This window comes from Macaca mulatta, chromosome 10 (assembly GCF_049350105.2).
Source record: "Macaca mulatta isolate MMU2019108-1 chromosome 10, T2T-MMU8v2.0, whole genome shotgun sequence".
Lineage (NCBI taxonomy): Eukaryota > Metazoa > Chordata > Mammalia > Primates > Cercopithecidae > Macaca > Macaca mulatta.
The window spans coordinates 17,747,650-17,770,355 of NC_133415.1; the positions used below are offsets into that span (position 1 = coordinate 17,747,650).

At 45.4% G+C, this 22,706-nt stretch overlaps 1 protein-coding gene across 26 annotated transcripts in view; it reads left to right on the forward strand.

The window, feature by feature from the left end:
• LARGE1 (LARGE xylosyl- and glucuronyltransferase 1) overlaps positions 1-22,706 on the forward strand; it is a 634,395-nt gene that overhangs the window by 134,884 nt on the left and 476,805 nt on the right. The window contains exon 2 of one of the 26 annotated variants that reach the window (XM_028827421.2): positions 19,922-20,044. The gene's annotated coding sequence lies outside the window, so the exon portion shown is untranslated. 26 annotated transcript variants of the gene reach the window in all.

Consider the following 22,706-nt stretch of genomic DNA (forward strand, 5'->3'; position numbering starts at 1 on the left):
CAAAAAATTAGCCGGGCGCCGTGGCAGGTGCCTGTAGTCCCAGCTACTTGGGAGGCTGAGGCAGGTGAATGGCAGGAACCCGGGAGGCGGAGCTTGCAGTGAGCCGAGATTGCGCCACTGCACTCCAGCCAGGGGGACAGAGCGAGACTCCGTCTCAAAATAAAATAAAATAAAATAAAATAAATAAATAAATAAAAAGTAACTTAGGGCACTAGAAATCCTTATCTTCCATTTTTGCTTGCTCAAATTTAAGCGAGAAGTTAGTAGTTCTTTAGTTAACTTCCAGGAGCTCCCACGCTATACATGGGCCATATGGTGGCAAGTAGACATTCTGGAGTCAGATTGCTGGGTTTATATTTTTGTTCCATCATTTACTGGCTTGTGACTTTGAGCAAATTGCTTTACTTCCTCTTCTGTACAATGGGGATAGTACTACCTAATTTACAGGGTTGGATTTTAGTAAGACAACGTATGTAAAGCACTCATGTATGTAGAGCTTGGCATTGGCAGAAAGATACTGCTCAGTATATGACAGAAAAACCTACTACAAGTCGTAATGTTATTGTTTTATTCATTAGCAGTAAAGCATTGTTGCAGTTGTTAAACAAAATGAAAACACAAAGGCATTCTAATTAAGCAAAGTCTAGTGAGAGCTCAGAGGAGTCTGAGTTGGTTTTACCAACGAGGAGGTCTCTGAAGGATGGATTGGAGGTCATCTTGGATCTGCCATGCACAAAAAGGGGAAAAAGGAAAAAGAAAGAAGAAAGAGAGAGATTGTCTTACTGATTCAGAATTGATTGGCTTTACCGACTTGGAAGCTCCTTTTAAACACATAGGTCCTCTTTAGAGTCCATTGATGAAAGACCACTCTAATCTCCCTCTACCGCCCACTGCCTGCCCACTACTTTCAGTAGAGCCTGGTGGTCAATAACCGCCGGGGAAGTTAGAGCCCGTTCTCCAGCAGCGATTGTCAGAATCATGCAGTGGCACCAGCACTGCCATTCTCTTGCCCCGCGACCATATCCCCTGGCTGGGTTGCAAGCAATTTCTCATATATAGTAGGCCACAATGGATGTTTGTTTGATTAAATCAACAATGACGACAACAAAATATTGGTCTTCTGTATGGAGAGTACTTTTAGTAGACACCTCTTCTTCCTTTCATGGTAACTCTCCATACAAATTGAGTTTTTTGAGATGGAGTTTCGCTGTGTCGCCCAGGCTCGAGTGCAGTGGCACGATCTCAGGTCACTGCAACCTCCACCTCCCAGGTTCAAGCGATTCTCCTGCCTCAGCCTCCCAAGTAGCTGGGATGACAGGCGCCCACCACCATGCCCAGCTAATTTTTGCATTTTTAGTAGAGATGGGGTTTTGCCATGTTGGCCAGGCTGGTCTCAAACTCCTGACCTCAGGTGATCCACCTGCCTTGGCCTCCCAGACAAAATTTTAAATATCTCAGCCTTCTAGTCCCTTTTCCCATAACTTGGCTATAATCTCAAACTGCTCTTGCAAATTTTTTTTTTCTAAAGAAACATAGTCTCTGCTCAAAGGAACTCTCATCACTGTGATGAGAGAGAAGCAGATCCAGTGGATTAACATGTTTTGCTAAGTGCTGTGATAGGAGACCTAGAAGACAAGCTTTTGGCCCTTTAAGTGATCTTGAAGGAATCTCCTGACCTTTGGGATACTTAGTCTTTTCGTCTGTAAATTGAGGACCATAGCATTTATGTCACAGGATTACAGTGCCGAGTAAACCAGGCTGAAGCACTGTAGTGTACGGCCTGACATGCTACGGTCTGGAAATTGCTCAGGAAAAGTAAGGGTGTGATGAGTGGAACACTCATTTTTTTTTTTTTTTTGTTTAACTTGATTCTGTTTTTTGTTTTGTTTTGTTTTTTGGGAGACTGAGTCTCACTCTGTTGTCAGGCTGAAGTGCAGTGGCGTGATCTCGGCTCACTGCAACCTCCACCTCCTTGGTTCAAGTGATTCTCCTGCCTCAGCCTCCCGAGTAACTGGGATTACAAGCATGCACCACCACACCCAGCTAATTTTTGTATTTTTAGCAGAGATGGGGTTTCACCATGTTGGCCAGGATGGTCTCGATCTCCTGACCTCGTGATCCACCCGCCTTGGCCTCCCAAAGTGCTGGGATTACAGGCACGAGCCACCGCACCTGGCCCAATTTGATTCTTTATTTTGGTAGTAGCTAATCTGTGTGATGAGGCCCTGACTCTTCATTGTTCTCGTGTCACTGATTTAAAAAAACAAGAACACATTTAAATACGTGTTTAAAATGTGCAGTTCATATAGTGTACAATTCACTGGTTTTTAGTATTTTCACAAGGTTGTGTGATTGTCACAACTAATTCCAGAACATTTTCCTCACTCCTAAAAGAAACCCCATATGCGTTATCAGTCACTGCCACTCTCCTCTTCTCCCAGCTCCTGATAACCATGTTCTGTCTCTGTGGATTTGGACTGGCTGAGTCATAAAGGGTTACTCTCCCTCCCATCTTAAATGCTTCGCAGTCATGAACCTTGCCATATTTTAGTCCTTTAAACATTTTTAAAAATAGTTGATTTGAGGAGGAGGAGGAAGATAAAACAGAAACAGCAGAACCCAAAAACAAGAACTTGGACTCCAGACTTAATTCTGTCCTTTGCCCTCTGGCTAACTCTGGACATGCCAATTCTTTGAGCCTCATTTTCCCTATACAGATCATTTACATTGTATTAGAGAACTACCTCCTCCCCAAGCTCTTTTTCAGGCTTAAATACACACACACACACACACACACACACACAAATACACACACACACACACACACACACACACACACACACACTGATTTTCTTTTACCATGTGCTGATTCTTTCAGTCTCTTGCTGCTTTCTGTTATCCACGGAGCTGGCATTGCTTTCTATTTTTATCAGTGTACTCTTTAAATATAGAAATAAATATCTTATGTATATCTATTTGTGCGTGTGCATAAAGCAGTGGCATTTATGGACTAATGAGGTCACTTACGTAAATTACTTCACACAGGGTTTGGCACATACTAAGTGCTAGATAAATATTATTTGCTAAGTGAGTGATGGGTCACCCTGGGGTAGACCAGTTGACATTTGCTCAGATGGAACTTGTTCAGTGAGTTGTCTTAAATGATCTCAGTTGGAAGCTGTTTTTGGTCTTTGGATGGGGCTTCTGCTGTCTGCATTCTTTCCTCTTTGCTTTCACTAGTTTCTGGAACATGTCAGTGTGATTTTTTTTTTTTTTTTTTTTTTTTTTTTTAAGACAGAGTCTCGTTCTGTCGCCCAGACTGGAATTCGGTGGCGTAATCTCATCTCACTTCAACCTCCACCTCCCTAGGTTCAAGTGATTCTCCTGCCTCAGCCTCCCAAGTAGCTGGGATTACAGGCACCCACCACCATGCCCGGCTAATAGTTGTATTTTTAGTATAGATGGGGTTTCACCCCGTGTTGGCCAGGCTGGTCTTGAACTCCTGACCTCAGGTGATCTACCCATCTCGGCCTCCCAAAGTGCTGAGATTACAGGTGTGAACCACCGCACCCAGCCGTCAGTGTGAAATTACAGATTTGGAAAAGCAAATGCTGTGAGAAGAGCAATTTGCTTTACCCTGCTCTCTTCAAGTGGCATGGGAAATGAAAAACGTCCAAACTAAGACAAATTTATTGGATACCAAAACCACCAGGCTATTGATTCTTAAAACCAGGCAACAGGGTTATGAATTGGGTGATAAAAATGGAAAGCGTTTAGCTTGACTTCTAAGACGGGGGCACCTTTGTGTGCTGTCACAGTTACTGGGTTCTACTGACAGCCCCACAACTGATGACCTAGTACTTGTTAACCAGACTGTTTACTTTAGGTGCTACATCTGTCTAATGTGTTGCGTGAGTGAGATATATCTAAACAATTTGATTTTGTGTAGAGGCCGGGAGGATGCCTGAGACTCACTCTGTAACTTTGAAGGTTGCAAGAACATTAGCTAAAAGTTCTTAGCTGCAGCAAGGAAAGCAAGAAATTGTTCTAAGCCCTAAATAGTTTTGCACTGCTGCAGAGGAGCAATTTATATCTCCTGATGGATTTTGGAATGGATAAGCAGATGCTGTGTGTTAGATGTTAGAGATCAGTTATTGAACCCACAGTTATTTTAATTTGGATGCTGAGATTCAGAGAGGCTGTGTTCATCAGGGTCATAGTCAGTCGCTGACTGAGATTTCCTGAAGCTTTGCTTCATGTTCCTTCTTTCACACCATTCAGAATGTTGAGGCCTGTGGCAGCCGTCCAGGCCGTCCTGTCCATCCTCCAGCTGCCTGGAGTCAGCCCCGCTGCTCTTTGACAGGGGCTGCTGGGGACTGGGTGTCACTGGCCTCGTGGAACTGAAATGCCTCTTTTTGACTCCGTCTCACTATGGTTTACTCTTGTCTTTTACTCGATGGTGCAGGTAACTGTTACGGGTTGAATTCTGTCTCCAGAATTTATATGTTGAAATTCCAACCCTCAGTGCCTCAGAATGTGACCTTATTTGGAAATCGGGTTGTTGCAGATGCAATTAGTTGAGGTCATACTGGAGCCAGGTGGGTCCTTAATCCATTATGAACAGTGTCCTTATAACAGGGGAAGTTTGGACACAGATGTGCACACAGGCAGAATGCCACGTGAAGATTGGAGTTGTGTTGCCACAAGCTAAGGTCCTACCAGGAGCTAGGAGAGAGGCCTGGAACAGATCTTTCCCTAGTGTGTTGAGAGTGAGCGTGCCCTTGTTCACACCATGATCTTGAACTTCTAGCCTACAGAACTGTGAGACAAATTTCTACTGTTTAAGCCACGCAATTTGTAGCCGTTTTGTTACAGCAGCCCTGGCATACTGATACAGGAGCCTAGTAAGCATTCTATACCATGAAAGTAGAATTACGAGAGGAGGATACAGTAGACTGTACCTTCTTACCACCATCTAGTTCTTTTTTTAATTTTTTTTATTTTTTTGAGACGGAGTTTTGCTCTTGTTGCCCAGGCCAGAGTGCAGTGGCACGCCCTCGGCTCACTGCAACCTCTGCCTCCTGGGTTCAAGCAGTTCTTCTGCCACAGCCTCCCAAGTAGCTGGGATTACAGCACAAGCCACCCCACCTCCACACCTGGCTATTTTTGTATTTTTAGTACAGATGGGGTTTCACTGTGTTGGACAGGCTGGTCTCCAACTCTTGACCTCTGGTGATCCACCCACCTCAGCCTCCCAAAGTGCTGAGATTACAGGCGTGAGCTACCACGCCCGGCCTTCTGTTTTAAAATTATCAGACTGTCACTAAGAACTTAATTACTTCTCACTGTAGAGCTGCTGGGTGCCAGATTACAAGCTAGGTATGTTTCTACCATAATTAATCCTGGTTCTACCCCATACTATTGTGTGTGATATATGGCATATTATTTAACCCACCCTGAGCTGTGCTTGTCTGATCTGTACGATAATGGGTGAAATAATGACAGACAAATATTAGGAGTTTGGGGTGGATTTAACACCCACCGTAGAGCCAGACATATATAATGAAATAGCTACCATTCTTTGAGCTCCTTATGTGCTAGGTTCTAGAAATTTAGAATCATTAATAATAGCAAAGATAAATCCCATGTATGCAGATCAAAGAGATTTAGGTAACCTTAAGAAAAGGCATTCTTCTCGAACAAGTACTCACACGCAGATGTTTGTAGCAAAACTATTCATGGTGGTCCAAAGTAAAAGCATACCAAATATAACATCACCTGATGAAAGGATAAACCAAATGTGGCATATCTGTGCGAATCAGCTGTGAAACAGGATGCCAGGCCGGGCGCGGTGGCTCACGCTTGTAATCCCAGCACTTTGGGAGGCCGAGGCGAATGGATCATCTGAGGTCGAGAGTTTGAGACCAGCCTGGCCAACATGGGGAAACCCCATCTGTACTAAAAATACAAAAATCAGCTGGGCTTGGTGGCGTGCACCTGTAATCCCAGCCACTGGGGAGGCTGAGGCAGGAGAATTGCTTGAACTTAAGAGACGGAGGGTGCAGTGAGCCCAGATCGCACCACTACACTCCAGTCTGGGCAACAGAGTGAGACTCTTTCTCGAAATAAAAAAAAAAAAAAAGGATGCTGTGTGACAAGTGCTGACAAGTGCTACAACACGGATAAACCTCGGGCACGTGATGCTGAGTGACAGGAGCCAGACACAGAAGGCCACGTGTTGAATGGTCCCACGTACATGCAATATACAGAACTGCTAACTCTGTAGAGTCCGAAAGCAGACGTTGGTTGCCAGGGACGAGGAATAAGGGAAAATGGGAGGTGACTGTTTCAGATTGATGGAAATGTTTTAGAATTAGATAAAGGAGTGGTTGCTCAACATTGTGAATGTACTAAATGCCACTGAATTGTACTTGTTAAAATGTTTAATTTTATGTCATGTGTATATTGCCGCAGTAAAAAGAAAAAGCCCATCTCACCACAAGGATATTTATGTGGCTCAAATCAGGGGGACATTGAAACAAGGGTTAAAGGGCATTACTCTCGGAAACCATCACATGGTACTATTCAAGGTTCTTGGAATCAAGAGTCCCTTCAGAATCTGTGCTTTATCTTTACACAGACTTTTTCTATGACCTGAGGCAACTAATGTTTCCATCTGTCTAAAAGAATTTCTTTCCTGACTGTCTTCCTCCTGTAGTGGCTTTGGTGACACTTTGATGACTTCTCCTTTCATTGCACCTCATAACTAGAACTGTGTCACAGGTCATCCCTGAACCAATTCCAGGCAAAGGAGATGTTGCTCTAAAGCATGAGACCAGTCATGGTTTATCCCCTGCAGCTAGAGGCCCCACTCCTCAGCATAGTGTTACCCTGTGTGACTGAATCTGCAATGTGTTAACAAGGAAAGCCCCCCAAAACAGGGGCATGACTGTTGGGAGGGCCCCCAGAAGGGCATCCCAGAAGAAAGTTTCACATTGGCCTTTGGGCCTTCACCTAAACAAGCCCTTCTAGTGCTCTGCCTCAGGGTCATTAGTCCTCCCTCCCTCCCTCCTTCCCTCCCTTCACCTGCCTTCCCTTCGTCTGCCTTCCCCTTCCCCTTCCCCTCCCCTCCCTCCCTCTCTGTTGCCCAGGCTGGAGTGCAGTGGTACCATCGTGGCTTACTGCAGCCTTAACCTCCTGGGTTCAAACGATCATTCCACCTTGGCCTCTCAAGTAGCTGAGACTACAGGCATGTGGCACCACACCTGGCTAATTTAATTTGGTACAATCTTTTTTGTAGAGATGAGGTCTCACGTTGTAGCCCAGGCTGGTCTTGAACTCCTGGGCTCATGGGATCGTCTAGTCTCAGCTTCCCCAAGTGCTGGGATTACAGGTGTGAGCCACCATGCCTGGCCATTGATTGTCTTAAGCACAGATCCCATCATTCCGGCTCAGAAATCTCCAGTGGCTTCCTAGGGGCTGTGGAAAGAAGTTCAAATTCTCCTTCACTGAGCATTCAAGTCCTGTCCCAGTCCCATTATCTGAGTGTTCTCTGTACCTTTTCTTCTGGAAGGAGCGGTTGGTTGCCACACCCTGGTTCCAGGCCTTTCATTTTTTCTAGTGGTTCTTTCTGCCAGGAATGACTTCTCTGTCCTTCTCACTCTTTTGAAATTGTGCCATCCTCTGGCTCAGCTCATTTTTCCCTGAGAGTCATGTGTCCCTGTCTCCCGACTTATGTTCATGTTTGTGGTGTTTGTGTCTGCCGGAGTGTCCCGTACACTCTCTTAAGGCCCCTCAAGAGCAGGGGCCCATGTCCTGTCCACGTCTGCATCCCCATTCTCCAGCCCTGGACCTGGCCTAGCCGTGTACCCCAGTCACTAGGCTCCTTGTGGACTGTAGTGAATGGCAAGAGGTAGAGAAAAGGTAAAGCAATAGCTGTCTTCCCTGTATCATTTGGCACCAGAGATATTTACATGAAATCTCCCTAGACCTTGGAACTTGGAGGAACAATACACTGCACATCAGACAAGGCAGGTCCCTTCAACACTAAGGAATACCGAAGTGCATTTCCCAGTGTGGGTCCTTGTGAAATGCTTATGAGTATTTGCTTAAGCAGAATGGAAATGTGAGGCCTGCCTGCGTACATCGTCCGTTTCCAGAATGAAAATCAGAAGAACGAAGATGGAAATACTCCAAGGCAGGGCTTCACAGGTAGCCTCATGGATGTGATTAAGGGCTGATTTAACATTCAGAAGAAAAACATAAAAATCAGCCTTCCTGAAGCTGTAGTCTAACCCTGGGAAGAAGGTATATCCTCAGGAAAGATAAATTTGCATTAAAGATCTCTTTGGCAATGCATTGTTGAAAGAGGTTAATTTTGTAAGTGGAAATTTTTGATTACGTCTCCATTCTTTCTCCCCATTTGCTTCTGTACCCGTGTCACCCCAGAGAGAGCTCTGTGCTAGAAGTAATGTCCACACCACCTGCCTACCTGTGGCTCAATTAAACTTGAGTTCCTGCCCTTTTAAAACACAATCCAGATTGTATGGAAAACAATACAAAGGGTGGAAATTAAGAAAACTCGTTGGGATGCAGATCAATGGACCTCACTTCCCCAAGCCAAGGGAGATGACTCTGGAGGAAAAGATAAAGATGACCACAGTGCATTTGCGGGTCATGTTTTGTGCCTGTGCTGGATTGAAAAATCCTTGGAGCCTTTCAGTGAGGGAAGGGTCCTCTCTGAAGAAGTGCTTGCCTTAAACCAGGGTTTCCCAGTCTGAGCCTTGTTGTCATCTGGGGCATAATCCTTCTTTGTTGTGAGACCGTCCTCTGCCTTGTAAGATGTTTATTAGCGTTCCTGACCTCGACCCACTCAATGCCGGTAGCATCCCACCCTCCTGAGTCTTTTTTTTTTTTTTTTTTTTTTTTTTAAGACAGCGACTTGTTCTGTTGCCCAGGCTGGAGTGCAGTGGCACGATCTCGGGTCACTGCAACCTCTGCCTCCCGGGTTCAAGTGATTCTCCTGCCTCAGCCTCCCGAGTCGCTGGGATTACAGGTCCGCACCACCACAATTTTTATATTTTTTAGTAGAGACAGGGTTTCACCATGTTGGCCAGGCTGGTCTCGAACTCCTGACCCCAGGTGATCCGCCCACCTCAGCCTCCCAAAGTGCTGGGATTACAGGCATGAGCCACTGTGCCTGGCCAAGCCCCCAGTCTTAATAATCAAAATTGTCTCCACATTGCCAAATATCCCCTGGGGGTAAATTACCCCCTATTGAGAACCACTGACTTAGAGGGCTCCCCATGGGGAAAAGCAGAGTTGGTGTGGGAAAGTCTAGCAGTTAAAAGAGGCAGCAGGTGGAAAGGCAGAGAAGTGTGAGACCACATAGCAGCTTTGCCCATGTGGTGTTCCTGGATTAGAAGGCGTGATTTGGACCGTGCCAGGGTATGAAGCTGGAAAGGTGAGGTTGACAGGGATCAGATTTTGGAGGCTTTTGCTACCATGTTGAGAGAAGCACATTCAATTTGAAGCCAGAAATCTTGGGGTTATTCCCAGCATCTCTCTTACAGCTGTGGGACCTAAGCCACTTAACCTCTTTGAACCTCGGTGCCCTTCTCTGTTAAGTGCAGTCGCACAGATGGATTGTAAAAGCCGAGTGAATTAAGGCCATGAGAAAGTGTCATTATGGTACCTGGCTATCCTAGTTGCCCAATAAATGTTTTCTTCTTTCCGAAGTACTGTCACATCCAGTTAAATCCGGTTCTCTATAGTTCTGCTGCCACTAACTCCTACTGCTATTAATCCAGCCTGTATTACGGCACAGCTTCCCGGGCTCTCTGCCTCAACTCCATTCTCAAACAGTCAGATGTAAAGGTTTGGAAAATACTGAAACCTGCACAGTCCAGCACTGGGGCCACTAGCCCATGTGGCTCTTAAGCACTTGAAACGTGGCTGCTTCCAACTGAGATGTGCTGTCAATGATAAGATAAGATGCGTTCTGTGAAGACTGAGATGAGAAAAAGAACTAAAGCATCTCATTAGTGATGCTTTGTATTGATTACATGTTAACATGCTAATATGTTAAGCATACTAGGTTAAATAAAATATTAAGATTAATGTCTGGCTGGGCGTGGTGGCTGACGCCTCTAATCCCAGCACTTTGGGAGGCCAAGGCGGATGGATCACCTGAGGTCAGGAGTTCGAGACTAGCCTTGCCAACATGGTGAAACCCCATCTCTACTAAAAATAGAAAAATTAGTTGGGTGTGTTGGCACGCGCCTGTAATCCCAGCTATTCGGGAGACTGAGTCAGGAGAATTGCTTGAACCCGGGAGGTAGAGCTTGCAGTGAGCCGAGATCATGCCACTTCACTCCAGCCTGGGCCACAGAGCAAGACTCTGTCTCAAAAAAAGAAACAAAAAAGATTAATATCTCCTATTTTTTTAACCCTTTTTTTAAGTCGACTATGGAGAAGAACGTAAGTTTTGTAAGAATGGCCATTGTCTTATCTAAGGAAGCCTATTGACTCTTAGGAGAGAATCATTTCCTGGTGCTAAATTTTGAGACATAATTTATTTCATGGGGATGGTCTCTTTTGAAAAATGGATATAGTTCCTTCAAAAAGAGCAGTAACATATTGAATAATGTGTTTGGAGGAGTTCCCCCTGCCTTCTAGTATATGTAAAAGTATTCTTTCCTTTTTCAATACTTCTTCCTTTTCCAAGACACACAGCCTTGAGGCAGAATCAGGGCACATCCTCCCCACCTCACACCTGATTTGTGGTTATCAAAGCAAGGAAACAGTAGTGTCTGTACTGTCCTTAGGTTTTGATCAGTCGAGCAGCTATAGTCAATCAGTTTATTTTAGTCATATTAATACTACATAGCATCTCATATTGTTTTATAATCGCATTTTGGATTTCATTTGATCTCTTGCAATCCTTGGAACAACCACGAGTGCCTGATACTGCCATGGGCTTTCCCAGAAAAATGATGGGAGGCTCCAGGATAACGAATCAGTTGCCAGGCTCCTGCAGCTTGTATCTGCAGAGCTGATGCTTGAGGCCAGGTTTCCTGACTCCCAGAGCTTTGTAAATGCTGTGAGGCCCGTGTGAAATGCAAACTGTGCGTTGGAGTTTGCTTGTCTTATAACAGAGACAAGATGGGCAAAACTCAGGTGACAAGTAATGTGTCTTGACTGCAGAGCTGTATGAAAATGGGTGGTTGAGGACTGTGTTGGATGCCTCAGGGGGGCCACTGCCCCCATCTGTGACATCACAGTGGTTCCGAGGGCAAATGTACATATTTCTCTGCAGCCAGAGAATTTGACTTCACAGCAGGATCAAGACAAACTGAGTTGGCAGGAGTGGACCCTTGTGGTCCTTTCAACATAGTGAACTCGAAGTTTTCAGTGTTTGTCTGAGAGCATATTGCATGCGGCCTTTAAATTAGAGTTTACACGATGAATTTTTTAATGGTCCCTCCAAGGCCAAGTGCCATTAGGGAGTGCCAGTTTGACAGGCCACAGGATCACCTTCAGGGAGGAAATTCTACAGAGACCCTCGTGTGGCCCCGGACCCAGAGGGAGGCACCAGTTACTTCCTGCGTGGTCATTCCCATGGAGCAGGGAGAAGGAGAGAAAGTTAACGAAAGTGAACTTTGCAAATGACCTCACATGTACGAGAGGGTGTTTGAGGGGCAGTACTTCCTTGCCACAGGGACCTCTGTAGGATGCTGCGTGGATTTCATTTCTCATGTTACAGATGTTGTACAGTCGGACAGCTAGTTCCTGGACCTTTGTTTGAAAGGGTTTATCGGAGCAGTACGAGAGTGACTGTGGGCTGCCTGACGGTGGCACATTCGTTCGTTCGTTCATTAGTTCATTCATTCATTCTGCAGATACTCCCTGACTGCTTCTCATGTGTCTGAATATACCTTGAATATAAAGTAGTCATGGTTTGTGCCCAAGTAGAGATCAAAATCTAGTGGGCGCAGCAGCTATTAAGCAAGTAATCAATCAAATAATTGTTTAATGTAGAAATCTGATGAGTACTATGAACGAAACGACCGCAGCATGGCGATGGACAAAGTCGGGGAGGGGGCTACTGAGGCACAGGATTGTCTGGGAAGAGTTCTCTGAGTCGACAGCATTCAAGATCTAGTCTAGAGGGATAAGGATGCAGTCCAGCAAAGAGCCCAACATAAGCATTTCAGGCACAGGGAGCGCACTCGCAAAGACGCGGAGGCATATTCCAGAAGTGAAGGGGTCAGGGTGGCTGGAGTAGAGCAGAGAAGAGTGGCCAGAGACGAGGTTGGAGAGATCGAGGTCAAGCCAGGTGCTTCTAGGTGGAGCAAAGAGTTTGGATTTAAGAGTTGATGAGAAACACTGAGTAATTTCCTTTTTTTTTTTTTTTTTTTTTTTTGTTTTGAGACAGAGTCTTGCTCTGTCGCCCAGACTGGAGTGCAGTGGCGCGATCTTGGCTCACTGCAACCTCCACCTCCCACGTTCACGCCATTCTCCTGCCTGAGCCTTTGGAGTAGCTGGGACTATGGGCGCCCACCACCACGCCTGGCTAATTGTTTTGTATTTTTAGTAGAGACGGGATTTCACTGTGTTAGCCAGGATGGTCTCGATCTCCTGACCTCGTAATTCGCCCGCTTCGGCCTCCCAAAGTGCTGGGATTACAGGCGTGAGCCACCGCGCCCGGCCAACACGGAGTGATTTCAAGCGGAGTTTGAATGAGGCTGCTAATGCAGAAGCCACAGGCATGGGGCAATGGTAGCTTCGATTCATATAGTGGCAGGAGAAATGGAGAGAGGAAGATGTATCTGAGGCATGGAATAGCAGAAATTTGCCTGAATTGGAGGATGCGTGGATTGCCCAAGATGAGCTGGTTGAGTGAGGAATTGAGAATGGCTCCCATATATGTGGCTTGAGCAATGGAGTCAATGATACTGCCCTTTCTGGAGCAGGTTTGGAGGAGGAAATCAGGAGTTGAGGTCTGAGAGGCATGCGGATTTATCCAGTGGGTATATAGGAAGAAGGTCATTGTACACATGGACCTGGAGCCAAGAAGAGAGGCCAGAGCTACAGGGAGGAATATGGGAGTCGTCAGCCTGGAGATTGTTTTGCAAGTTGTCGGCATGGGGGTTTTCACCTAGGGAGAAATAGAAAGTGTGGACCCCACATTGAATCCTGGAATACTCCTGAAATTTATCATTCAGGACGGAAGAGGTTTGAGGAAAAAATCTATGAAATAAGTATCTCAGAGGTTGGAGAAGTGAGCTTACTAGAGAAAGGCAGTAGCATTTCTGAGCAGTTGACTGCCCATTTGAAATCAGAAATGATTAACTGAGACATATCTGCCAGCCAGATAGTGTGATTTCCTACCCCGTTTGGCTTCACACGTAAAGCTGTGACGAGCAAGGAGAGTTGCGTTCATCTGAAGCATTGGATTTTCCCAGGCTAGTGCGGTCTGAAAGAAAAAGGGCCAAGGGAGGGGCAAGTGCTTACAGAAGGGGATTATAGTAACGAACCGTGGCAGCATCTACACCGAACAAGAGAGAATACAAAAAACAAACAAACAAAAAACTAGACCTGGATAGTGTGATAAAGAAGGGCAGTGGATTGGGGGTCATGATGACAGTAAAGAATATCTGTGCAGTTGTAGCGCTAGAGGGCTGGCAGTGGGACTGTGGGGGATTGTGGGGGATATTGACATTTGAAACTATGCAGGTTGTGCTGCTTTGGGTGACAAGGCCTAGAATGTGAACATGGTTCATGTGAAGTGGCAGGTATTTTGGATGGGCATTTTCATCACGGAAGTGAGTGGAGAGGAGGAAGAGTGTGAGAATGGTCATGCGGAGATTACAGTTATCGAGACTGGGAGGATTAAATGACCTCCCCTTATGGATTATGGGTGATTGCTTGTGTGTGATATGGGGGATTGTATGTACACAAACACACATGTACACACATCACAAATATATATATATATTTTTAATCTGCAATAGCAATATAGGATGTTGCCTTTCACCTTTTTTTCTTTTTTCTTTTTTAGAGATAGGGTCTCACTCTGTTGCCCAGGCTGGAGTGCAGTGGTGTGATTTTTAGCTCACTGCAACCTCAAACTCTTTACTGAAGTGATCATCCTCCCTCAGCCTCCGGAGTAGCTGTGACTACAGGCAGATGCCGCCACGCCCAGCTAAAGTCTTTACATTTTTTTAGAGATGGAAGGTCTCTCTGTGTTGCCCAGGCGGGTCTTGAACTTCTGGCCTCAAGCAATTCTTCCCCCTTTGCCCTCCCAAATGTTGGGTTTATAGGCATGAGCCACTTTGCCTGGCATGTCTTTCACCTTTTAAGTTCAGGGAACAGTTTGTCCTGGCCACACATACGTTATCAGTGCTTTATGAAGCGTTAGAAATGAGCTGAAGACTTTCTTAAATAATGAAACATAAACATGACATTATTTTAGTATCTTCAAATAAATGATCTGAGGATGTATTACACGTTTTAACATCAACACTTAAGTTGTAATTCATACATTTGCATTGGCTACATATGCAAAAAGATTATTAGCTACAATGAGATGGATTCCTTAGTATCTGTGATGTTCTACCTTGCTAATGCCGTAGAATAACTTGCATTTTAAAGTACATTTGCGCATTTTGTGTATTATGTTCTGTGGTTGCTTTTGGGTTTTCCATACAGATTATTTTTGCTGATTTTAAATGGAAATTGTAGGCCTGGCTGTTCTTATGTGAACTAAATTACCATAACCTATTGGCTTAAAAGCAAGAATGAGAACCGTGACCAGTAGTTGCGAAGGACAGGACGATGGTGAGCCACAGTGGGAACAGGGGTCTTCATAAGAGAGAGTGGCAGGAGGATCCAGTAGAGACAGCTGGAAGCCAGAAGGACAGAGACCTATTTCCTATCCCTTAGTTGGGTACATGCTTTGCAAGAGGGGAGCAGATCTTTCTTTTAGGGGAAGCAGTGATTTAGGGGACAGCTCCATTGTCACATAAAAGCAAGAGGTGGAATGACGTGAGAGGAAGGAAGTTGGATATAAAGAGGAGTTTTCTGATCTCATAGTAGAAGTTCCACGGCATTCCATAGATGGGCTTGGAGGGGAAGGGTGGGCTGAGGGGTGTTGTGCGATTGGAGTAGTTTGTATGGTAATGAATATCCAGGGAGACTGCTGCCGTGATGGAGACAGTCATTGATCCATCCAATAAATATTTATTGGTCAGCCTTCTTTTCTATACGCTAGATACTGTGCCAGTAATGAACAAGGCAGCAGTGGGCAAAATGGACAAGTCCCTGCCCTTGTGACATTGATGGTCTGATAGGGGAGACAGACTGTAAAGGAAACAATACAAGAATTTGAGTGCCAGGGTTTCCCACCACTACATCGGTGTCTTTAGCCTCTCTTAGTCTCAGTTTTCCCTTTGGTACGGTGGGTGTAATGAAGTGGGTGGTGCTGGTGCCGTTCAGTCAGTATTCACGTGTGGGGGAAGTTTTTGATGAGAAGTCCAGCACATCATCAGAGCCAACCCTGGTCCATAGATGTTTTTGTTTAGTTAGAAAAAGGCACGTGTTTAGAAACTCTGCTTTCATGTCTCAGAAAGCTGTTGTAACAAATTTGCAATCAAGGAAGTCTAGGATGTGAACAGTTTGCCCTACTGCCCTGGCGGATTCCTGCTCTGGTGAAGCGGGGAGCGGAGAGGAGAAGGGGCGGCCAGCTCTGTTTATGAACCAGTTATTTACTAAGTGCTTTAGTACAGGCTTCTCAGACACTCATGTATACATGAATCACCTGAGATCTTGTTAAAATGCCAATTCTGATTCAGTGGGGCTAGGGTGAGGCCTGAGATTCTGCATATGTGAAGAGATCAGCTGATGCTGATGGCTGTTGGTTCAAGGACCAACACCTTTGAGTAGAGGTGGGTTAGTGTAAACGTTCCGTGGTCTTAGATGCTGGTCTCAGGGAGAGGCTTGAAACTAACCCTAGATCCTTTGCCCTGAAGGAGTTTTAGTGCAATGAAGAGAGATTAAGTAATGCACAGGAAATGATTAGAAGATAATTAAGTGATTAGGAGTGTGCTGCTGACTCCTGTTGGAGTTGAGTAACTAAAAGGGAGAGCCTTCAGGACTAGACTTGACAGAGAGGTCCTATAGAAGCAGTGAAGACTTGATTCTACTGAGGTCCCAGAGAGGAGGAAAGACGTCCAGAATACAGTAGGCAGGGCAGGAGACTGTGTGTGTGTCTGTGTGTGTGTGCGTGCATGGGAGAGTGTGCACCTTGGGTAAGGGTGTGCATTGGGAAAATAATAATGGCAGTAATACAAATAATGATAATAAAGCTAACATCTTTCAACGATCCATCTGCCATAGGACCGGTTTCTTGTTTGTTTGTTTTGTTTTGTTTTTTGAGACGGAGTCTCGCTCTGTCGCCCAGGCTGGGGTACAGCAGTGTGATCCCGACTCACTGCAAGCTCCGCCTGCTGGGTTCATGCCATTCTCGTGCCTCAGCCTCCCGAGTAGCTGGGACTGCAGGCACCCGCCACCACACCTGGCTAATTTTTTGTATTTTTAGTAGAGATGGGGTTTCACTGTGTTAGCCAGAATGACCTTGTGATTCACCTGCCTTGGCCTCCGAAAGTGTTGGGATTACAGGCGTCAGCCACCACGCCCGGCCTATAGGACCTGTTTTATAACAAAACCTCGGTGATGTCCAGCTCTTTCTCTTTCAGGTGCTGGGACAGCACCTTGTAAGAAAGGTTCACTGAAGATGAGTGACAATATGACAGTGGCAGGATTCAGGCAATCTTCCAGTTAGAATCCGTGGTCCAAATCCTCCAACTGTTATATGCACCTAGAATCAGTTTGGAATCCTAAGCAACTCTGAAGGGTTTGAGTCATTTTGTTCCCCATATATACATGTGTTTGTGTGTATGTGTGTATATATATTTTTTCTTAGATTTTTATTCCTTCTTCATGTGCAGTGTTTCTAGACAATCCACACATCTCGAACACCCATGAAAAAATCATTTCTGACATCCATGATGCTAATTAAAGGACAGCCTCTGGTGCTAACAAGAGATAGCTGGAGCACATGCTTGAAATGTAGGCTTCTGACTGGAGTCTCTCAAATGGTAACCAGCCATCCCTGGAGGGTGTATTCCCAATTAGGACACGAGAGATGTTAACTCGCTGCATTGAACTTGTAAATTAAAGCTTATATATATATATATGCTTATATATGTATATATACACATATATATACACATATATATATTTTATACTGTCTGTGCTGAGGTATTTTGAATTGCAAGCAATATAATTAAGATGTAGAGATCAAAACTTTTAAATAACATTTATTTATGAGATTGAGTCTCGCTCTGTCACCCAGGCTGGAGTGCAGTGGCAAGCTGTCAGCTCACTGTAACCTCTGCCTCCCACGTTCAAGCGATTCTCTTGCCTCAGCCTCTCCAGTAGCTGGGATTACAGGCATGCACCACTGCGCCCAGCTGAATTTTTTTTTTTTTTAGTAGAGACAGCGTTTCACCATGCTGCCCAGGCTGGTCTTGAACACCTGGTGTCAGGTGATCCACCTGCCTCAGCATCCCAGAGTGCTGAGATTACAGGTGTGAGCCACTGTGCCTGGCCAATATTTAAATAACGTTCAAATTATAAAAGCAATGCAGGCTGGGTGCGGTGGCTCACGCCTGTAATCCCAGCACTTTGGAAGGCCAAGGCGGGCGGATCATGAGGCCAGGAGATCGAGACCATCCTGGCTAACACGGTGAAACCCGTCTCTACTAAAAATACAAAAAATTAGCCGGGCGTTGTAGTGGACACCTGTAGTCCCAGCTACTCGGGAGGCTGAGGCAGGAGAATGGCATGAACCCGGGAGGCGGAGCTTACAATGAGCTGAGATCGCGCCACTGCGCTCCAGCCTGGGCAACAGAGAGAGACTCTGTCACCAAAAAAAAAAAAAAAAAAAGCGATGTAGGCTTCTTGTATAAAATTTCAGGAAGTATATATATATATATGTGTGTGTGTATATATACACATATATATAAATGTGTTGAAATTAGTCATATTCTATACCAAAAGATAATTTACAACATTTAAGCCTTTTTTTCGTATATTGGTATGTAGGTATTTGTACACATATATAAAATTTATGGCTTTGGACTGAAGGATATTTGTGATCGCATTATATAATACATTTAGCTTTGAATTCTGTATTTGTAGTTTAACAGATCAGCCAGGCATGGTGGCTCACACTTGTAATTCCAGCACTTTGGGAGACCGAGGCAGGTGGATCACCTGAAATCAGGAGTTTGAGACCAGCCTGGCTAACATGGTGAAACCCTGTCTCTACTAAAAATACAAAAAGTAGCTGGACGTGGTGGCGGGCGCCTGTCATCCCAGCTATTTGGGAGGCTGAGGCAGGAGAATCACGTGAACCTGGGAGGCTATGAGCTGAGATCACGCCATTGCACTCCAGCCTGTGCCACAAGAGCGAAACCCTGTCTCAAACAAAAACAAAACAAACAGATCATGGTGATTTTTTTTGGGTTCATACAATGTTCTTCATAAATGTAAATTTCGTTGGTTAAGACAGGTAGGAGGGCCGGGCGCGGTGGCTCAAGCCTGTAATCCCAGCACTTTGGGAGGCCGAGACGGGCGGATCACGAGGTCACAAGATCAAGACCATCCTAGCTAACATGGTGAAACCCCGTCTCTACTAAAAAAATACAAAAAAACTAGCCGGGCGAGGTGGCGGGCGCCTGTAGTCCCAGCTACTCCGGAGGCTGAGGCAGGAGAATGGCGTGAACCCGGGAGGCGGAGCTTGCAGTGAGCTGAGATCTGGCCACTGCACTCCAGCCTGGGCGACAGAGCAAGACTCCGTCTCAAAAAAAAAAAAAAAAAAAAAAAAAAGACAGGTGGGAGATGACAGATGGAGTACATGTTTAGGAGGAGGAGTTGGCCAGCTTGGCCGAAGAGTTGGATGTTGGAGTTGAGGGAGAGGTGTTTAGGGATGACTCTTAGACACCTGGGTTAACAGGTGGGGAGGCCTCCCTCGCACCAGGCAGCAGTAGGGAGAGAGCAGGTTAGAAGTTGGTTTTCCCAGTTAATTCGCCGACATTTGCCCATGTTTGGGATGTAATTTCCAGCCAACCTCCTGTTTCTTCCTTCCATTCTTCTTGCGTTGATTTCTGTGTTGACTTCCTGGAGTAACTTCTGATATAGATTGAGATTTTTCTTAAAAATGTGTTTTTAGTGCACAGAGGTGTCATTTAAAAGTGAAATCCGGCCGGGCGCGGTGGCTCAAGCCTGTAATCCCAGCACTTTGGGAGGCCGAGACGGGTGGATCACTAGGTCAGGAGATCGAGACCATCCTGGCTAACACGGTGAAACCCCGTCTCTACTAAAAAATACAAAAAACTAGCCGGGCGAGGTGGCGGGCGCCTGTAGTCCCAGCTACTCAGGAGGCTGAGACAGGAGAATGGCCCGAACCCGGGAGGCGGAGCTTGCAGTGAGCTGAGATCCGGCCACTACACTCCAGCCTGGGCGACAGAGCGAGACTCCGTCTCAAAAAAAAAAAAAAAAAAAAGTGAAATCCGTGAAGGAATATTTTTTACCTGCTGGGTTTAATTTCAGATGCCCGTGTTATCATAAAAGGGAAACCACCATAGATTCTGTTTCAAAACTTTGTACACATTGTATGTGTTGATATTAACTTTTGCAGATGGAGAGAGGGGAAAAGTAAGTGTTTTATTAAAGAGTTTTTTTTCCCAGTGTTATTTGAATATTATTAATGCCAAATGAGTTCAGTTCCTATCCTCCTCCCTTCCTTTACAATTTATCTATAGCTTTTTTTTCTTTTTTCTTTTTTTTTTTTGAGATGGAGTTTTGCTCTTGTTGCGCAGGCTGGAGTGCAATTGCGTGATCTCGGCTCACTGCAATCTCTACCTCCCAGGTTCAAATGATTCTCCTGCCTCTACCTCCTGAGTCGCTGGGATTACAGGTGCGCACCACCACAATTTTTATATTTTTCAGTAGAGATGGGGTTTCATCATGTTGGCCAGGCTGGTCTCGAACTCCTGACCTCAGGTGATCCGTCTGCCTCAGCCTGCCAAAGTGCTGGGATTACAGGTGTTAGCCACTGTGCACAACCCTAGTCTGCAGCTTTTTAATGTCTTTCTTTTGTACTTTTTTCTGGAATGAGAGTGAACAGTTATGATATATTTGACCCTGGGAAAGAAATAATCATAATATTCAATATGAAGGATTTGGGTTAAAGCAAAAGGAAAAATGCCGTCTGGCAAGAGTTCTCTTAGGATCAATTGCTGAGGGAGAGCAGAGCCTCAGGTGCTTTTGCCTCTAACTAGTAGTGTGTAATCCTTAGCCAGTTAATTAATCTCTCTAGGCCTTAATTTTCCCATCCATACAGTGGGGACTGGAAATAGTGTTTATCTCATAGGTTATTTTGAGAATTACATAAGCAGTTATATGCGAAAAATACAGAAAAGTACTTGACATAGAAGTGCTGCTTACTGCTAGTTGCCTTGACTTATTGCTGTAAGTAAACTGTGAAAACAAAAATTGCGATTTGAATGTTGTGATACAGTCAGCCCTTCATATCAGAGGCTTTCACATTCACAGATTCAACCAACTGCAATTGAAAATCTTCAGGAAAAAGGCCAGGTGCGGTGGCTCACGCCTGTAATCCCAGCACCTTGGGAGGCGAGGCGGGCGGATCACAAGGTCAGAAGTTCGAGACCACAGTGAAACCCCGTCTCTACTAAAAATACAAAAATTAGCCGGGCGTGGTGGCGGGCGCCTGTAGTCCCAGCAACTCGGGAGGCTGAGGCAGGAGATTGGCGTGAACCCAGGAGGCGGAGCTTGCAGTGAGCCGAGATGGCACCGCTACACTCCAGCCTGGGTGACAGAGCCAGACTCTGTCTCAAAAAAAAAAAGAAAATCTACAGGAAAAAAAAAACGGATGGTTGCATCTGTACTGAACATGTGCAGACTTTTTTGTCATTCTCTAAACGATACAGTATAACTATGTCGCATTCACATTGCATTCAGCATTTTTTTGTTAAGTTTTTAAAAAATGTATTATTCTTATTACTATTTTGAGAGGGAGTCTTGCTCTTGTTGCCCAGGCTGGAGTGCGGTGCCACAATCTCGGCTCACTGTAACCTCCGCCTCCCGGGTTCAAGTGATTCTCCTGCCTCAGCTTCCCGAGTAGCTGGGATTACAGGTGCACACCATCACACCTGGCTAATTCTTGCATTTTTAGTAGAAACAGGGTTTCTCTGTATTGGCCAGGCTGGTCTCAAACTCCTGACCTCAGGTGATCCACCTGCCTTGGTCTCAAACTCCTGACCTCAGGTGATCTACCCACCTCAGCATCCCAGAGTGCTGGGATTATAGGCATGAGCCACCATGCCCGGCCTGCATTAGGTATTATAAGTAATCTAGAGATGATTTAGAGTAAAGTATATAGGAGGATAGGTGTAGGTTATATGCAAATACTATGCCCATTTATATGAGGGACTTGAGCCATCTGTGGATTTTGGTATCTGTGGGGGTTCCTGAACCAAACCCTCACAGATCCCTAGGGAGAATGGTAACTCTCATAGGAGAATTGAGTAGGTGGATCCTTCAGGTTTAAATCACCTATCTGGCCTATTGAGCAATACCTATTTTTTGGGATCTGTTTCCTACCCAACGCCGTGGGGGAAGTGAGGGAGTGGAGAAAGAGAAAAACCTCATTAAGGGCCGGGTGTGGTGGCTCACGCCTATAATCCCAGCACTTTGGGAGGCTGAGGTGGATGGATCACAAGGTCAAGATATTGAGACCATCTTGGCCAACATGGTGAAACCCCATCTCTACTGAAAATACGAAAATTAGCTGGACGTGGTGGCGTGTGCCTGTAATCCCAGCTACTCAGGAGGCTGAGGCAGGAGAATCGCTTAAACACGGGGGGCAAAGGTTGCAATGAGCCAAGATCGCACCACTGTACTCTAGCCTGGCGACAGAGCAAGTCTCTGTCTCCAAAAAGGAAAAACAAACAAAACAAACCTCATTAAGGCTGCTTTTCTGCCCTCCAGGAAGGAAGGATCGCCCCTGAAATGTACTTAAAATATCTTTGGTAAGCACTTCATCAAGGGCTCTCATTTGAGCCTGGAAGCAACCCTCCAAGATAAAGGGTGTCATCTCAATTTATAGATGAATAAGGAAGTTTATCCAGAGACAGGGGACTTGTCAAGGTCACAGCCAGCCGAGTGCAGCATCTGGGCTTGAACCCACCTCTATCTAACTGCACAGCCCTCTTTTCCTGCACTTCCTTCTCCTAAGAGATTCACGGGTCTGTCTTGGTGGTTCTCATTCTCTGTGGCTAGTGGAATGTGTACGTAGGGTTTGTTTTCCATGCTTTAGAATGAACATTCCCTAGAGGGGACTTTTTTCAAGTCAACTTTCTCTGTTCAAAAGGATGTTGCTTTTTTCAGTTTTACTTTCTAGTCTACACCCTCCAGCCCTGTGGTCTTTCATCTGTTCCACAAGAAGGCCATTTAGAAAACCGTGTCAGAGTGGTTGCAGAGGCAGCAGGCTCAGTGTTGACAGTTGTGATCGGCTCAGTTAGGTGTTTATTGTCGACTGCTCGCTGAACATAAAC